Source organism: Corapipo altera, unplaced genomic scaffold, assembly GCF_003945725.1.
Source record: "Corapipo altera isolate COAL_440 unplaced genomic scaffold, ASM394572v1 62, whole genome shotgun sequence".
In the NCBI taxonomy this organism is placed as follows: Eukaryota; Metazoa; Chordata; class Aves; order Passeriformes; family Pipridae; genus Corapipo; species Corapipo altera.
Genome location: NW_020884894.1, coordinates 12,415,406 through 12,427,352, shown reverse-complemented (window position 1 = coordinate 12,427,352; position 11,947 = coordinate 12,415,406). Strand labels below are relative to the sequence as shown.

At 41.3% G+C, this 11,947-nt stretch overlaps 1 long non-coding RNA gene across 3 annotated transcripts in view; it reads right to left on the bottom strand.

Annotated features, from left to right (window-relative positions):
* The window catches only part of LOC113948964, a 48,256-nt gene extending 36,529 nt beyond the window's left edge, over positions 1-11,727 (bottom strand). For all 3 annotated transcript variants that reach the window (XR_003528279.1, XR_003528280.1, XR_003528281.1), the window contains exons 1-2: positions 11,614-11,727; positions 2,891-2,996 (exon numbers count right to left, since the gene is read on the bottom strand). This is a non-coding gene — a long non-coding RNA (uncharacterized LOC113948964). The remainder of the gene's footprint in view (positions 1-2,890; positions 2,997-11,613) is intronic.
* Between the last annotated feature and the right edge of the window lie 220 nt (positions 11,728-11,947).

Genomic DNA, 11,947 nt, shown 5'->3' with positions numbered 1-11,947 from the left:
GTGGAGCTGTTCAGCGCCCCGGTGCTGAGTGTGCCCGCGGCTCGCCCAGGCTCCGGCGGCGGTCCCTCCCCGGCGCTCCCGGCGCGGCGATGGCCCCGGCGCTCTGAGTGCCCGCCCGCCGCGCCCCGCCGTGGATGCAGCAGCTCCAGGCGCCCCTGGCTCCGCGGGGGAACGCGGCAGGTAAAGCCTTTCCCTCCCCGCCCCTCCGCCTTGCATCCCCGGCCGCCCTCTGCTCCGAGCTGCCGGGGCTTTGGCCGAGCCGAGAGCCGGCGGTGCCGGAGGCGCGAGGGGTGTGCGGGGAGCGAGCCCCCGAGGCGAGCGCGGGGAACAAAGCGGTGCCGTGCATATGCTTTTTGAGTAGTTTTGTTATTTTAATTTCCGGGGAGTGGGGAAAGGAAGAGCGGGGTGGCTGGTTAGCTGCAAATATCTGTGCTTAGTTAGATGTAGGAAAAAAACCCCTGATAATATTCATTTGCTGGTGGAATCCTGTTCCTATTCTCATGGTTCAGTGGTGGAAAAGATGTGTTTGTCATACAGGTAAGGTAGTGCTATAGTCAAGACTGCAAAATGGTTTCCTTGAGTACCCTCCTTAACTGTATTGCTTGTATAAATTTTGCACAGCAATCATTTCTTACTTCTTTCTGTGTGGATCCCCAGCCCCACCAAGCTGGGACAAGCAGCAGAGGGTTAGAGGCAGTGTAGCAGACACAGTGTTTCTGTGAAGAGGTTTCAGAAAAAGGGAGGAAAAAATTCCTCTGTATTTAAGGCCAAATGACAAGTTGCATCCTACATGAAGTCATTTACAGCCAAGCATTGTTGTTGCTATGCCTGATGCTTCAGGCTTCCTCTTAGTGCTGGGTGATGAATAGTGAATTGAGCAAGCCTATTAAATGTGCATAATCAAGCAGCAAGTGTTCTTAACTGCTTGTACTGTAGTAGCTACTGTTGTCACAGGATCAGTGAGTATTCCTCAGCTATCAAAAGACTATGTTTTACCCTAGACTGAGTAGCATGCAGCTGTACCCCTTTTGTGATGCTGGTGATTCGGGATAACTTAAAATTTCTCAGTGTGGCATGGAAAGGGGGAGGCTGGCAAAACAGAAACTCAGCACTCTTCCTGGGTGTAGATAGTGAGAAAAGTTTAACCTAAGAGACTGCCTGTAGCCAGACCAGGGACTTGCACAGCTTCTGTGCTGGTTTTGAAAAGAAACTGAAGAACCAAACTAAGATTAAAAAATTGCTTCCTTTGGAATACCAAATACAATCTAATTAGTATACTCCTAGCGCTTCGCCTTAACTCACTTCTGCCCCGTATCTCAAATTTCTTTGTGTCTAAGGCATGCCCTGTACCTCATGTCATGTATTAAACCAGAAAAAGAGCCAGAAGGACAATTGCTGGGAGCAGTAAGGCAACTGTCTAAAAGCACCAGTTCCCATGTTATTAGAGATTCTCCAGTCTGGATAGAAACATAGTGCTTCTTATATTCATTGTCTAGGATTTTTTTTTTTTTTTAAACTAATGATTAAGGTTCAGGTATGTAATTCATTTCCAAGATAGCATCCATTCAATTTGTCTTATATAGGCTGCAGATTAACAGATTTTGTGCTTTACTGTAATAAAAAGAAGTTGAACAGTTTGGGTACTATCTGACTGTCATTGCACATCCAAAAGCTCTCCTCCCAGCAGGTACCTTGGACATGCAGGGGCATAACCACAATGTCTGTAGCCTTTTAGGAATCAATCAAGTTAACAATTATAACAGTGCATTAGTGTAAAATTAAAAATCAATTGGTGCACATGACTGTATGCAAGGCAAGCTTCCCCCCTCCCCAGCAGGATGACAAGATTTCCTGACACAGCTCCTCCCTCCCTCTGCCTTTTAGTCTGAGCACCAGCAAAGCCTCAGAGCACGTGATCAGCTATGTGTGATCTAAGCAGTGCTATTGAATTTTTTCCACAGGGAACAATTACTATAGTGTGACAAGTCAACCATTTTGATCTTAACAGATCTAGCTCTGTTTAGTGATGGTATCCACTGCCTAGCCCACTCTGAATATCTCCCTGGAGCAGTTTGCCTCTAATTTAAAAGGACACTGTTAAACCTTAAAATAGGTTCTCATTTTTGGGTAGGAATAAGAGGCTTAATAGCAGAAGGCCACTGTAGACATTTCAGCAGTATATATTCTGTTGCTGCTGGCTGTAATAGCCCTCAAGAAGCCACTCAAATATCTGAGAAGCCAAGCAGCATGCTCTGACCACACCCCTACACTGCCATAATTCACAAACCCAGACTCTGTGCTTGCTGCCACATTCGTGTTTCTACCTGGTCAGTCAGGACAAAGACAAAGCTGCTTTGTACTAATGAAGCTGGGGCAGCTTTTAATAGAGCCAACGACCTGGTCTGCCCAAAATATACTCAAAATGACACGTGTGTCCCCAGACATTGTTTATGCTAAAGGCTATTGCAAATAGAACATTTATGCTAATTGCTTGCACGTCAGCTTGGGCAATAGACAATCAATATTTTTCAGATGTAGGATCCGCTGCAACCTTCCCAGTTACCATGTATTCAGCACAGTACATTAAATCTCAAGTTGCAATTTCTTTGTGGAAATGTTCATTTTAACTTCTACAGTAGACTGCTGAAGTTATGGAAATGTTTCCATTACACTTAAGTAAAAGTCTATTTGCACGAAAACCTGACCTGGATATATTTTTAACATTAGAGCCATGCTTATGACAACACTATACAGTAACAAAAGGCTTAAAAAAAATCCTTGTAAGCACAATCTGTACAAAAATGCTATAGTTAAAAATCAAAATGTGCTATTGAAAAGCAAAGACTTTTTTTACTGCTATCTATATGAGGGAGAATGACAAGACACATACCTTTATTAAGGAGAACCGAAGTACCTCGAATTGCCAAAACATCTTTTTAATGTGGTCTTTTGTTCCCTGGATTGTGGCTGAGATGGCCTACGTATTTTCTACAATTCTAAAATGAGAAAAAATAATTTTATGTATTGTATAGTAAAAATTCTCTGCTTGAATTCTAGCAATGCTTGGCATTAAACATAACTAGATTTTACTTATGCCCATAAGTGCCCTTAAACTCTTATATGATACTCCCAAGTCTACTCTTCAAAGAAGATATTTAAATGCACAATGCAATGTGCATTTAAGCAATTACTGAATTGCTTCCTCTTACAAGAGAGGGCCTGCTAACTCGAAAGGAGTAATCCCAATAACTTCCTTCAAGTAGCAAGTGATATTTTCAGCAATTTTTGAAGGTATAGCTTCTAACTTATGAATATTTAACTGTAGTGTTTAAGCATTTGTAGTATGTTCTCCTCAACATTCAGGAGTAAACAGAAGAAAACTGTAACCTCACTTCAGGCATTATTGCTATAATCATGTACTTTTATGTCTCACAGGTCAAAGTCACTCTAAATTCTGGCAAAATGTTAGACTATGGCTGAATTGTGACACTGCTGTAAAGAGGGACAGTCCATAATTTGAGCTGACAACACAATGCTGACAAAGATTTGTGCAGAAATATTCACTTCCACTTTATTTTGTTTAGGACAACTAGTTCCTGAGAAATGTGTAGTTTGGGAACAGAATCTATGCAGAATTCCAATGAATATAAGATTTTCCTGCTTTAAGTTCTACTCAGCTTTGTTTCTAGTGTTTGGGATGGAGGTGAGAAGAGGAAAATTATGGGACATGGGGCAAGCCCTGCACATAAGGTTGTATTTGTCCACTGGGAAGTCACCAGATTTTGATGATTCTTAACTTAATCATGCTCACCCTGGCCCTGTTCGAGTCACTCAGCTTTTACTCTAAAAGCAGCAGAATGCTGCCTTGCCTTAGTGAAGTGACCAGCAAACATCCTCTCGGGTCAGAGCAGGAACAAGCAACTTTATGGTTAGAGAAAATCTCCATGAAGATGAAGGAGACTGAGCAATCTCTCAGGCTTGAATCTTGTGCTACAACTTTAAGGTTTAAAAATATATTTAAAGAGCAGAAAGCAAGCACTCTGCATGTGAGCTGACCCTTACCACCCCAAGGGAAAAATCCCCCTGGTGCACGACGAGGTCAGTGCCAACTGCAGAGAGCGTGGCTCTGTTCGGGGGCTCAGTGCTCTCTCAGAGAATCCACTGGGGAAAGGGTTGAACGTGGGTTTAACTGTGACTGTGGGTTTACTGCACAGTCACCCCCCACTCCTCACCCTCGCTCCCTTGTGTTCTAAAGGGCATCAACTTGAACAGGATTCTATTACTGTTACAGAATCTCAAAGTTTAACCACATACAGCTCCTCAAACCTGAAAGCCAAGCTAATAAATGCAAGACAACTATTTTCTCTGAGGTAGTTAAGACTTCTGTCAGCTACTGTTACTCAAGCACAATCTATTTCAGTGTTAACAATAGCAAAAATAACCTCTAAAATGACAAGCCATATCTGTCACTGAAAAGCACACCAGCTTTTAATATATTTCAAAAATGACTCATGTAAGAGAGACAGAATCACTGCATTCCATCTGTCCCTCTTAACTATTTCTAAATGAGTTAACATTGATTAACATTTTTGCTTCAACACAGGTTTTGGTGGTTTTTTAGTTCTTTCCCACCTAAACTGTGCTTCAAGTACAGTAGAATCTATTCACTTTTAAGCAAGGACAGCTTGCTTTAATCTCTCTCCTCTTTGCCAAAAGAAGAGTTAAGTAGTCACTTTATTCCCTTCACTTACTCAAAACATTGATATGACCATGTTGGAGAAAGGGGTAAAAATCTATAGACTCCTTTAGGGTAACTGCAAAGAGGCTAGTGGAAAAATTCATCATCACTTGCTTCAGGAAGTTGTGCAACTTTGTATTCTTTCTTCACCAAGCAGTTATTGGATAGAGAAAATTTGAGTTTAACCTTTTCTGGGAAGAGAAAATATTATTTAAGAACAATAAGCAGCTATCTGTTGAGGGGCTGCAGCTTTCTATACAGGTTACTCCACCCTTCCCATATTGCTAAGCAGAACTGTCTGTCACTGGTATTGAAAACAATGAGAAATTCTGTCTCGGTGAGAAATGACAAGTGAAAATAATCAGAATAGTGAGTGTGCCCTGAAACACTTCAAATGTCTCAGGCTGGAAGAGAAACTACTCAGTTCCTGTCTCCTTTATCACAGTTACTTCTGTGAAATCAGTACTGTCACAGAGATGAGAGACCAGAGTTTAATAGCTTTATCCATAGAATCCTTCATCCAGCTCCAAGCTGAACTCCACTGAGGACCCTACCAGCAGATGACAGGGAGAGTCTAGAAAATGCAGCATAGACAGGAGTCTGTTATCCAAGCTAAAGAACTGCCACAGGCAAATGAAGAAAGATAAGAACCTTGTTAATTTTATTATTTCTTTGTGGACTGGGATATGTTAGTAGATCTATTCAGAGGATAGAAGTTTGTGTTCTCTTGTCCCCATGAGTGAGAGGAAAGAAGGATAAAATCCATATTGGAATCCCTTAGTGCCTCTTTGAGAGAGAGAGAGAGAGGGAGGAAGAGACCCTGGCAATGAGAGTGTGTAATTAATTCCCGAGCGTGGGGATACATCCTTTGCTGACATACAGTGGAGATGAGGATCCTGGCAGTCACAGAGGATGCACAAACCATCCCTTTTTCATGACAGAGCTCTAGAGAGCTTTAAGTTGCGGTTACCCTTCGAACGTGGCAAGGCAGTGCAAAAGGAAAGATGATTCCATAGTCTAAAAACAGCCCTTCATTGTTTCTAGTCCCAGGGAAACTTTTCTTAGTCCCACAGCAAAGGTGGGAAAATTACTGAAAAAAACTGATAAGGTGCAATTCTGTAAATTACTCTTGTTACTGCTAGGGTATCAGCTATTTGATAAGCATTCCTTTGAAAGAACAATGTACAATGAAATGAAGCACAAGAAGTTGGCTACCACAGACTGGCAAACCTAATTCCAGTTGTATATTGCTGTAAATAGATGGGCATATCTTGGCTATAAAAGGATTTTTATTCAATGAGAGGAGGCCCTGAACTTGTCATTTCAGCTTCCTTCTTAAACTATTAACTTTCAAATAACACCAGTGACAGATATTTGCAACTTTTTAAAAACAAGCTTCCTGATCATTTCCCAGAACCTCCAGCTTTAGCCCAATATTCTCCTCTTCATATCTTCCACATCAAAACAGTACTCAGAAAGCAAAAGCTAAGCCCAGTCCTAAAAGAAAGAAAGAAACAAAAACCCCCTATGTAGATTTCATTCAGGTCTATCACTTTCCTTGTCTTAATGCTTTTGACTATTATTATTTTCACACTATTTTCTCTGACACAAACAAGTTTCAAGTGTCACACGGAAGAGGAGAAGAAGGATCTTTAGCGTGTTTAGTTATTGTAAATAACTGTTTCCACTCCACCCATTCACCTGGTGGTCTGCCAGCAGCTACCTACAATCCTTCCAAAGGGTTCTGTAACACAGCCTCAAAGAAAGCTTTCCTCTGTGCAATCTCACTTTCAAATGTATGTATTTCTTTCCCAGAAAAGCTAGGAAAATCCTGACAGATGGAAGAACCAGTAAACAGCTTCAGCCCTGGAATGGCTGCATATTAACTCTATGTCAAGCAGAGATTAAGCTCTAATTTCATAATCTGCCTCTGAAGAGCTACTTCTGACAATACCACAAGGCTCAGCTCCAGATTTCCCAATTCAGCACTTTCCTATACCTAGTCTTTATGTCTGTGCCACAACACAAGTTGTATCATGTTAGACACTTTTACAGGATATGAAAAGTCACTTAATCTAACTTCTTACTGAACATATTATACATAAATGGAACAGCATGCCTTGTTTTAAGAAGGATGGAAGATTAATAAACTCTGCAGTGATGTTCCTATTACTTTAGGAGGTTGCAATGAGCATGTCGTGCCAGCTGGAAGTGTGACTTACTCAGATAGTTTTGATTAATTAGAATACAGTGTAAAAACTATGATGAAGCTAAGGCCTCTGTATTTTCCATGATGGAAAGAGTTTATCAGCCTAATGCAAAAATTAAGTTTTTATTCACTTCACACTTCCTTAACTGTATTAGTTCAAATTTTGACTGGTTTGTTAACAGGAATTCTCTTTGGTAACTGAAATTAGTTAAAGCACAAAATCTTGAAAACTTGAAAGGCCTAACAATTTTTTTTTTTTTTTTGCAGAGGGAATTAATTGAGATTTCTTTTAGTTAATAGCATGCTAAGTAGCAGCTAGCTCCTTCTAGCCTAGCACGTAAGTAGATTTTATCTGCTCTTAAAATACCCTTCCAATCACATTCTGGTGAATAGTTTTATTCTTGTGAAGCAAGTTTACATGTTACTTCCAGCACAGTAAATTTACACAGACAGCACGTTCACCTAACAACGATGACATTCCTTAATATTAATAGGATAATGCTTAGTTTGAATCCAGACTACAGAGTCTATCCTAGTAACAAGCAGGGAAGATAAACTGTAGCGCACCAGTTTTTGTCTCCAGCTTTCTTGGACTTGACTACTTGCTCTTTTTAGCATAAGATATCTGCAGCTTCACTTAATGAGAAAAAGTATATTAGTTACCAGTTCATAGCTGCAGACTTCTGGACATTTTCAAATTTGTTTGCCTCTCATGGTTAGGATTAATTATAAGGCTTATCATGACCACACCTGAGTACCTCACTCAGCAGGGTTTGGAGACAACTTCTGCTGCCTCAAAGACTAACACTGTGCTACCTTCCTATTGGAAGTCACATCCTGGGATTAGGGAGTTGACTTGTCTGAGAGAAAGACAGAAAAAAAATTAATTAACACTCTCACTCTCTTCCATGCTGCTGTCTTACTTGACTGTTTTCACTTTCTGTGCACAAAAAAATACCAGAATGACACTGTGTAACTTTTAGTAAGACTATTCTGTACCACTGGAACTATTATACTGGCATAAATTCTGTTACCAATATAAGAATACAGTTTTAACTTTCTAGCCCAGAACAGAGGGATCTATTATGAACACACTTCTAGCAGCATAACAGCATCACAATGGGAGAAGTCCTGTTTGAGAGGCACGGGTTTAGATTGGAACAAACCTTTCTCAGATGCACAGTCCCTCACTAGAGGCATAACATGACAGGTCTGAATTTATGCTGTCATAGGAACAGGGGGGAAACAAAATCCAGTTTGCTAATTACTAGTTACTGCTGTAAGCACACTCAGTTTTCTTTATCATTAAGAAACAAGAAGTATGGAAGATACCTAGAAGATGACAAACAGTAACATCTAACATGTTATCAGTGTCCCAGGAGTTTTAATCTTCTGGGGCCTTCTTTGTGAGGACAGCTGCCAGAGCAGATGCTTGGCTGACTAATTGGCACTAGCAATAAACAGTATTTGAATTTGTCCAGGAAAGGAGCAGAGGGTCTGAGAAAGAATTATCAATATATATTAAAAAAAATCTGGTATGTCTCTATTGAAATTATTATCTGTGTGATTCATTTCTCTAACTTGAAATTGCACTAACCCAAGTAGTGGTTTATAAAGCTCTCAACACTATCTGACTGAATCAGCTATTGGAAGATTATAAAGCAGGTACAGAGTACAAAAATAAAACAAACTGCTCCTATAATAAGGCATACTATACTCTTGGGGCTTCATAAAACAATTTTGCATCCAGGCCTGACTAGCTTACAAGCAAATAGGACTTTTCATCAAAAAGATTGCTAGATTGTTTAGCAATATGCCAGCCCCTGAGCTACGAGACAATCTATCCCATCTGTAACACCAACACCACCACAAAGAAGTTATTATCTAACTTATTGACCAAAGGTATCAATCTCACACTCCTCAGGAGCTATTACCTGACTTCTGTAACATCTGAAAGTACTTAGATGCTTCTTTCAGTGATTGTAGAGTTACTGTGAAACAACGAAAAGAACTGGGCTAGACTGTCCTTGCATTCAGACATGCACTTTCCAGATAGAACTCAGGGGCAAACTAGGTTGTCAAATTGAAGAAAATTACTCTAAAAATTTAGGAGAAGAAGAGATAGACAAACAAGTTGCAAAGGAACCTGGGAAAAGGATGAGGCTGAAGAAAGCGACCAACTGCCAAGGACTGAATAGAGAGGATTGAAATACAGGGTATTTGTGTGCAGCAACAACTGTTTTAAAAGCTTCTGAATAAAAAATTAACATGTGATGGCATACTCCCTAGGACTTACATCTAGTCTGAGAAGGAGAGCTGTTAAGATAGTGAGTGAGCCAGCAAGGCAGATGGCTGGTAAAGGAACTGACACTGCCAGAGCTGGAACATTCAGCAGAGAGGAAAAACAACAGCTCTACCCATGAAGGAGCTGCTGCCAAGCACGTAAGTGAAGGGAGAGGAATCACACAATTCCAACAGTTTCTGTAAAATGTGGATGAGGTGCAGAACTGCAGGCAATGGATAAGGCCCCAAGTACCAGAGCAGAAGCAAATAGACAATGGAATGATTGAAAGGTCATACATTACCTGAAAAAACCAGCAGCAAATAGTACAGAGATGTCAAATTATACAAGTGAGAAAAAAAGATTTTACATGTCAGTACAGGAAATACTCAATAGACATTAGCACTGAAAAGATAATTCTATGACCTGGAATTCATTTGCAAAAAGTTAGCTCTTAGTATTCAATATGAAAAGCGGTGTCAGAAGCTAAGAATTGTGATATCACCCCATCCCTTCCCCCCAATTTAAACAGGTCTACTAAGAGGAAAATAGTTTCCACAAAGTTTGCATTTCTCACAGCTACAAATTTACTATCAGTAAGATTCCAGACATTCATAACAGTCAACTCCAACACCTGCATCTTGAGACCCACTAAATATTTGCAATCAAGTTTCTGCATACTTTCAAATATTTTTAGTACAATCCACTTCTCTTCACACCGATGAAAAACAAAATCTTGAAAAATTTGGCCATAACATATTGTTGGAAATAGAGCGACTTAAATGCATGGGAGGCAGAGGTTGTAGGAAGAACAAGTTTGAGAATTGAAGAGTTTTTCAGGCACGGGGAGGTGTCACAAGTTCTCATGAAAATTGATCTCAAATTTTGATTCCATTGTAAGAAGAAATAGTTCTGACAAAAAGGAGGTGTATAATATCCAAAATAAGCACCTAAATTTTAAAAAAGGTTTCTATATTGACTTTCTGTTAGCCAAGTTACTTTTTCTTATGACTTTTCCAGCCTATTACTGCTGCCATTCATTGAGAACAAGATGAAAACTGCATCCTTCTTTTGAGTTCTGTGATGGTGTTTCTGTGTTCAGCATTGCTGCATGGATGTATGCTTCAGTACGTGCTGTTTTCATCGAGCACGTGCTGTATAATTAGTGTTTAACCTGTACAGCTCAAGAAAAAAGCTCATTGCTGAAGACAGCTCTCCTGAAACTCTTTAAGCACTGATGAGTCTTTGACCACTCCTGCAGAAGAGAAACAGCTATGGCCTGGACAAATAGAATATTGAAAATCATGTCAAATTTCTTACAGAATAAGATTATCTTTCTGGTATATAGAAAATTAGATTACTTTCCAAGATGCAGAAAGATTTTTAATACACAAGCCAGGCAAACTAATTGAATAAACAGTATGGAATGGTTCCAAAACATTATAGATCACACATTAATGCAAAAAGCCAACATAATTATGAAGTACCCATCTCAGACTTTTAGGTACACAAAATAGATGTAAACAGACCAGTAATGTCATAATGAGAATAAAACTGATAATCAGAATGACAAAAATAAGTCAATGTAACTGATAAAAATAATTAATATGTTTACAGTTCAGAGAAGAAAATCCAAACAGTTTAAGAATCAGCATCAGCAAGACAACCTAAATTTACTATTAAGCTATTTTAGAGAGCCAGGTAGTGCAAGTCTTAGATGAAGCCATTCTCTCTGAAAACTACAGAGAACCTGTGTATCAATTGAATGCCTTTTCCATTAGTTGGAAACAGGCTCACAGACAGCTCACAGAGCTCAACACCCCTCCCAATCCCTCAAGCCTTGCTACTTAGCTACAGATATAGCAGAAATTAAAACACAGTTTCATGATTTCCCTTCTTACAGAGGCCACCTCAAGTTTCCCTTTCCTAGCTTTTTGTTGCATTCCAGTTCTGCCAGGAGGCAGCAGGAAAGCAGCCGCTGCCACAAGGAGATGCCAGGTAACAAAAGTGCCAGAAGGCAACAGGTAACAGGAGCAGCCATCCTACATCCAGAGAGGATTATCAGCTGCTCCAGGCAGGGCGACTCTGCCAGGCCCTCGCTCAGTCCTGAGTCCATTCTGCGGTCACTCCCCAGGGCAGCAACTGGCACAGGTGGGCAAACAGCCGGCAAGCCAGCCAGGCAGTTTGGCACCAGTAAAGATGGCAGAGCTTAGTCATCGTAATCAGTTAAGGCACCTTTTCCCAGGTTTAAAGACCGTGTTGTTAAAAGTTTGTTGCGAAGCATTGTTAAAATACAGGTAAGGTAAAAGCGAGGTTGTTCGTCAAGAGGGCACCGACACTTTACTTCTGGAGCCAACAAACACAACATTGAGGAGAATAACGTACAGATAATACATCGCCTGGAGGAAAACGCCAGCTGCCCCTTCGCCCTTCCCAGAGGAGCAGCAGGGACACCTCTGGCCCCTCTGACCGTCCCCTCAGCGCCGCCGCCCTCACGGCGCGGCCCCGCCCCCGCCCCGAGCAGCCAATGGGAGAGCGCGCGGCGGGAACGCGGGCCCGCCCTGCCCGCACGTGCCGGGCGCGCGCGCCGTTAGCGGCCCCTGAGGGAGCGCGAGGCTTCCCCGGGCTGTGGGAGCGCACGGGAGAGAGAGGGACGGGGAAGGGCCGGACCAGCCCAGAGAGAGAGAGGGACGGGGAAGGGCCGGACCAGCCCAGAGAG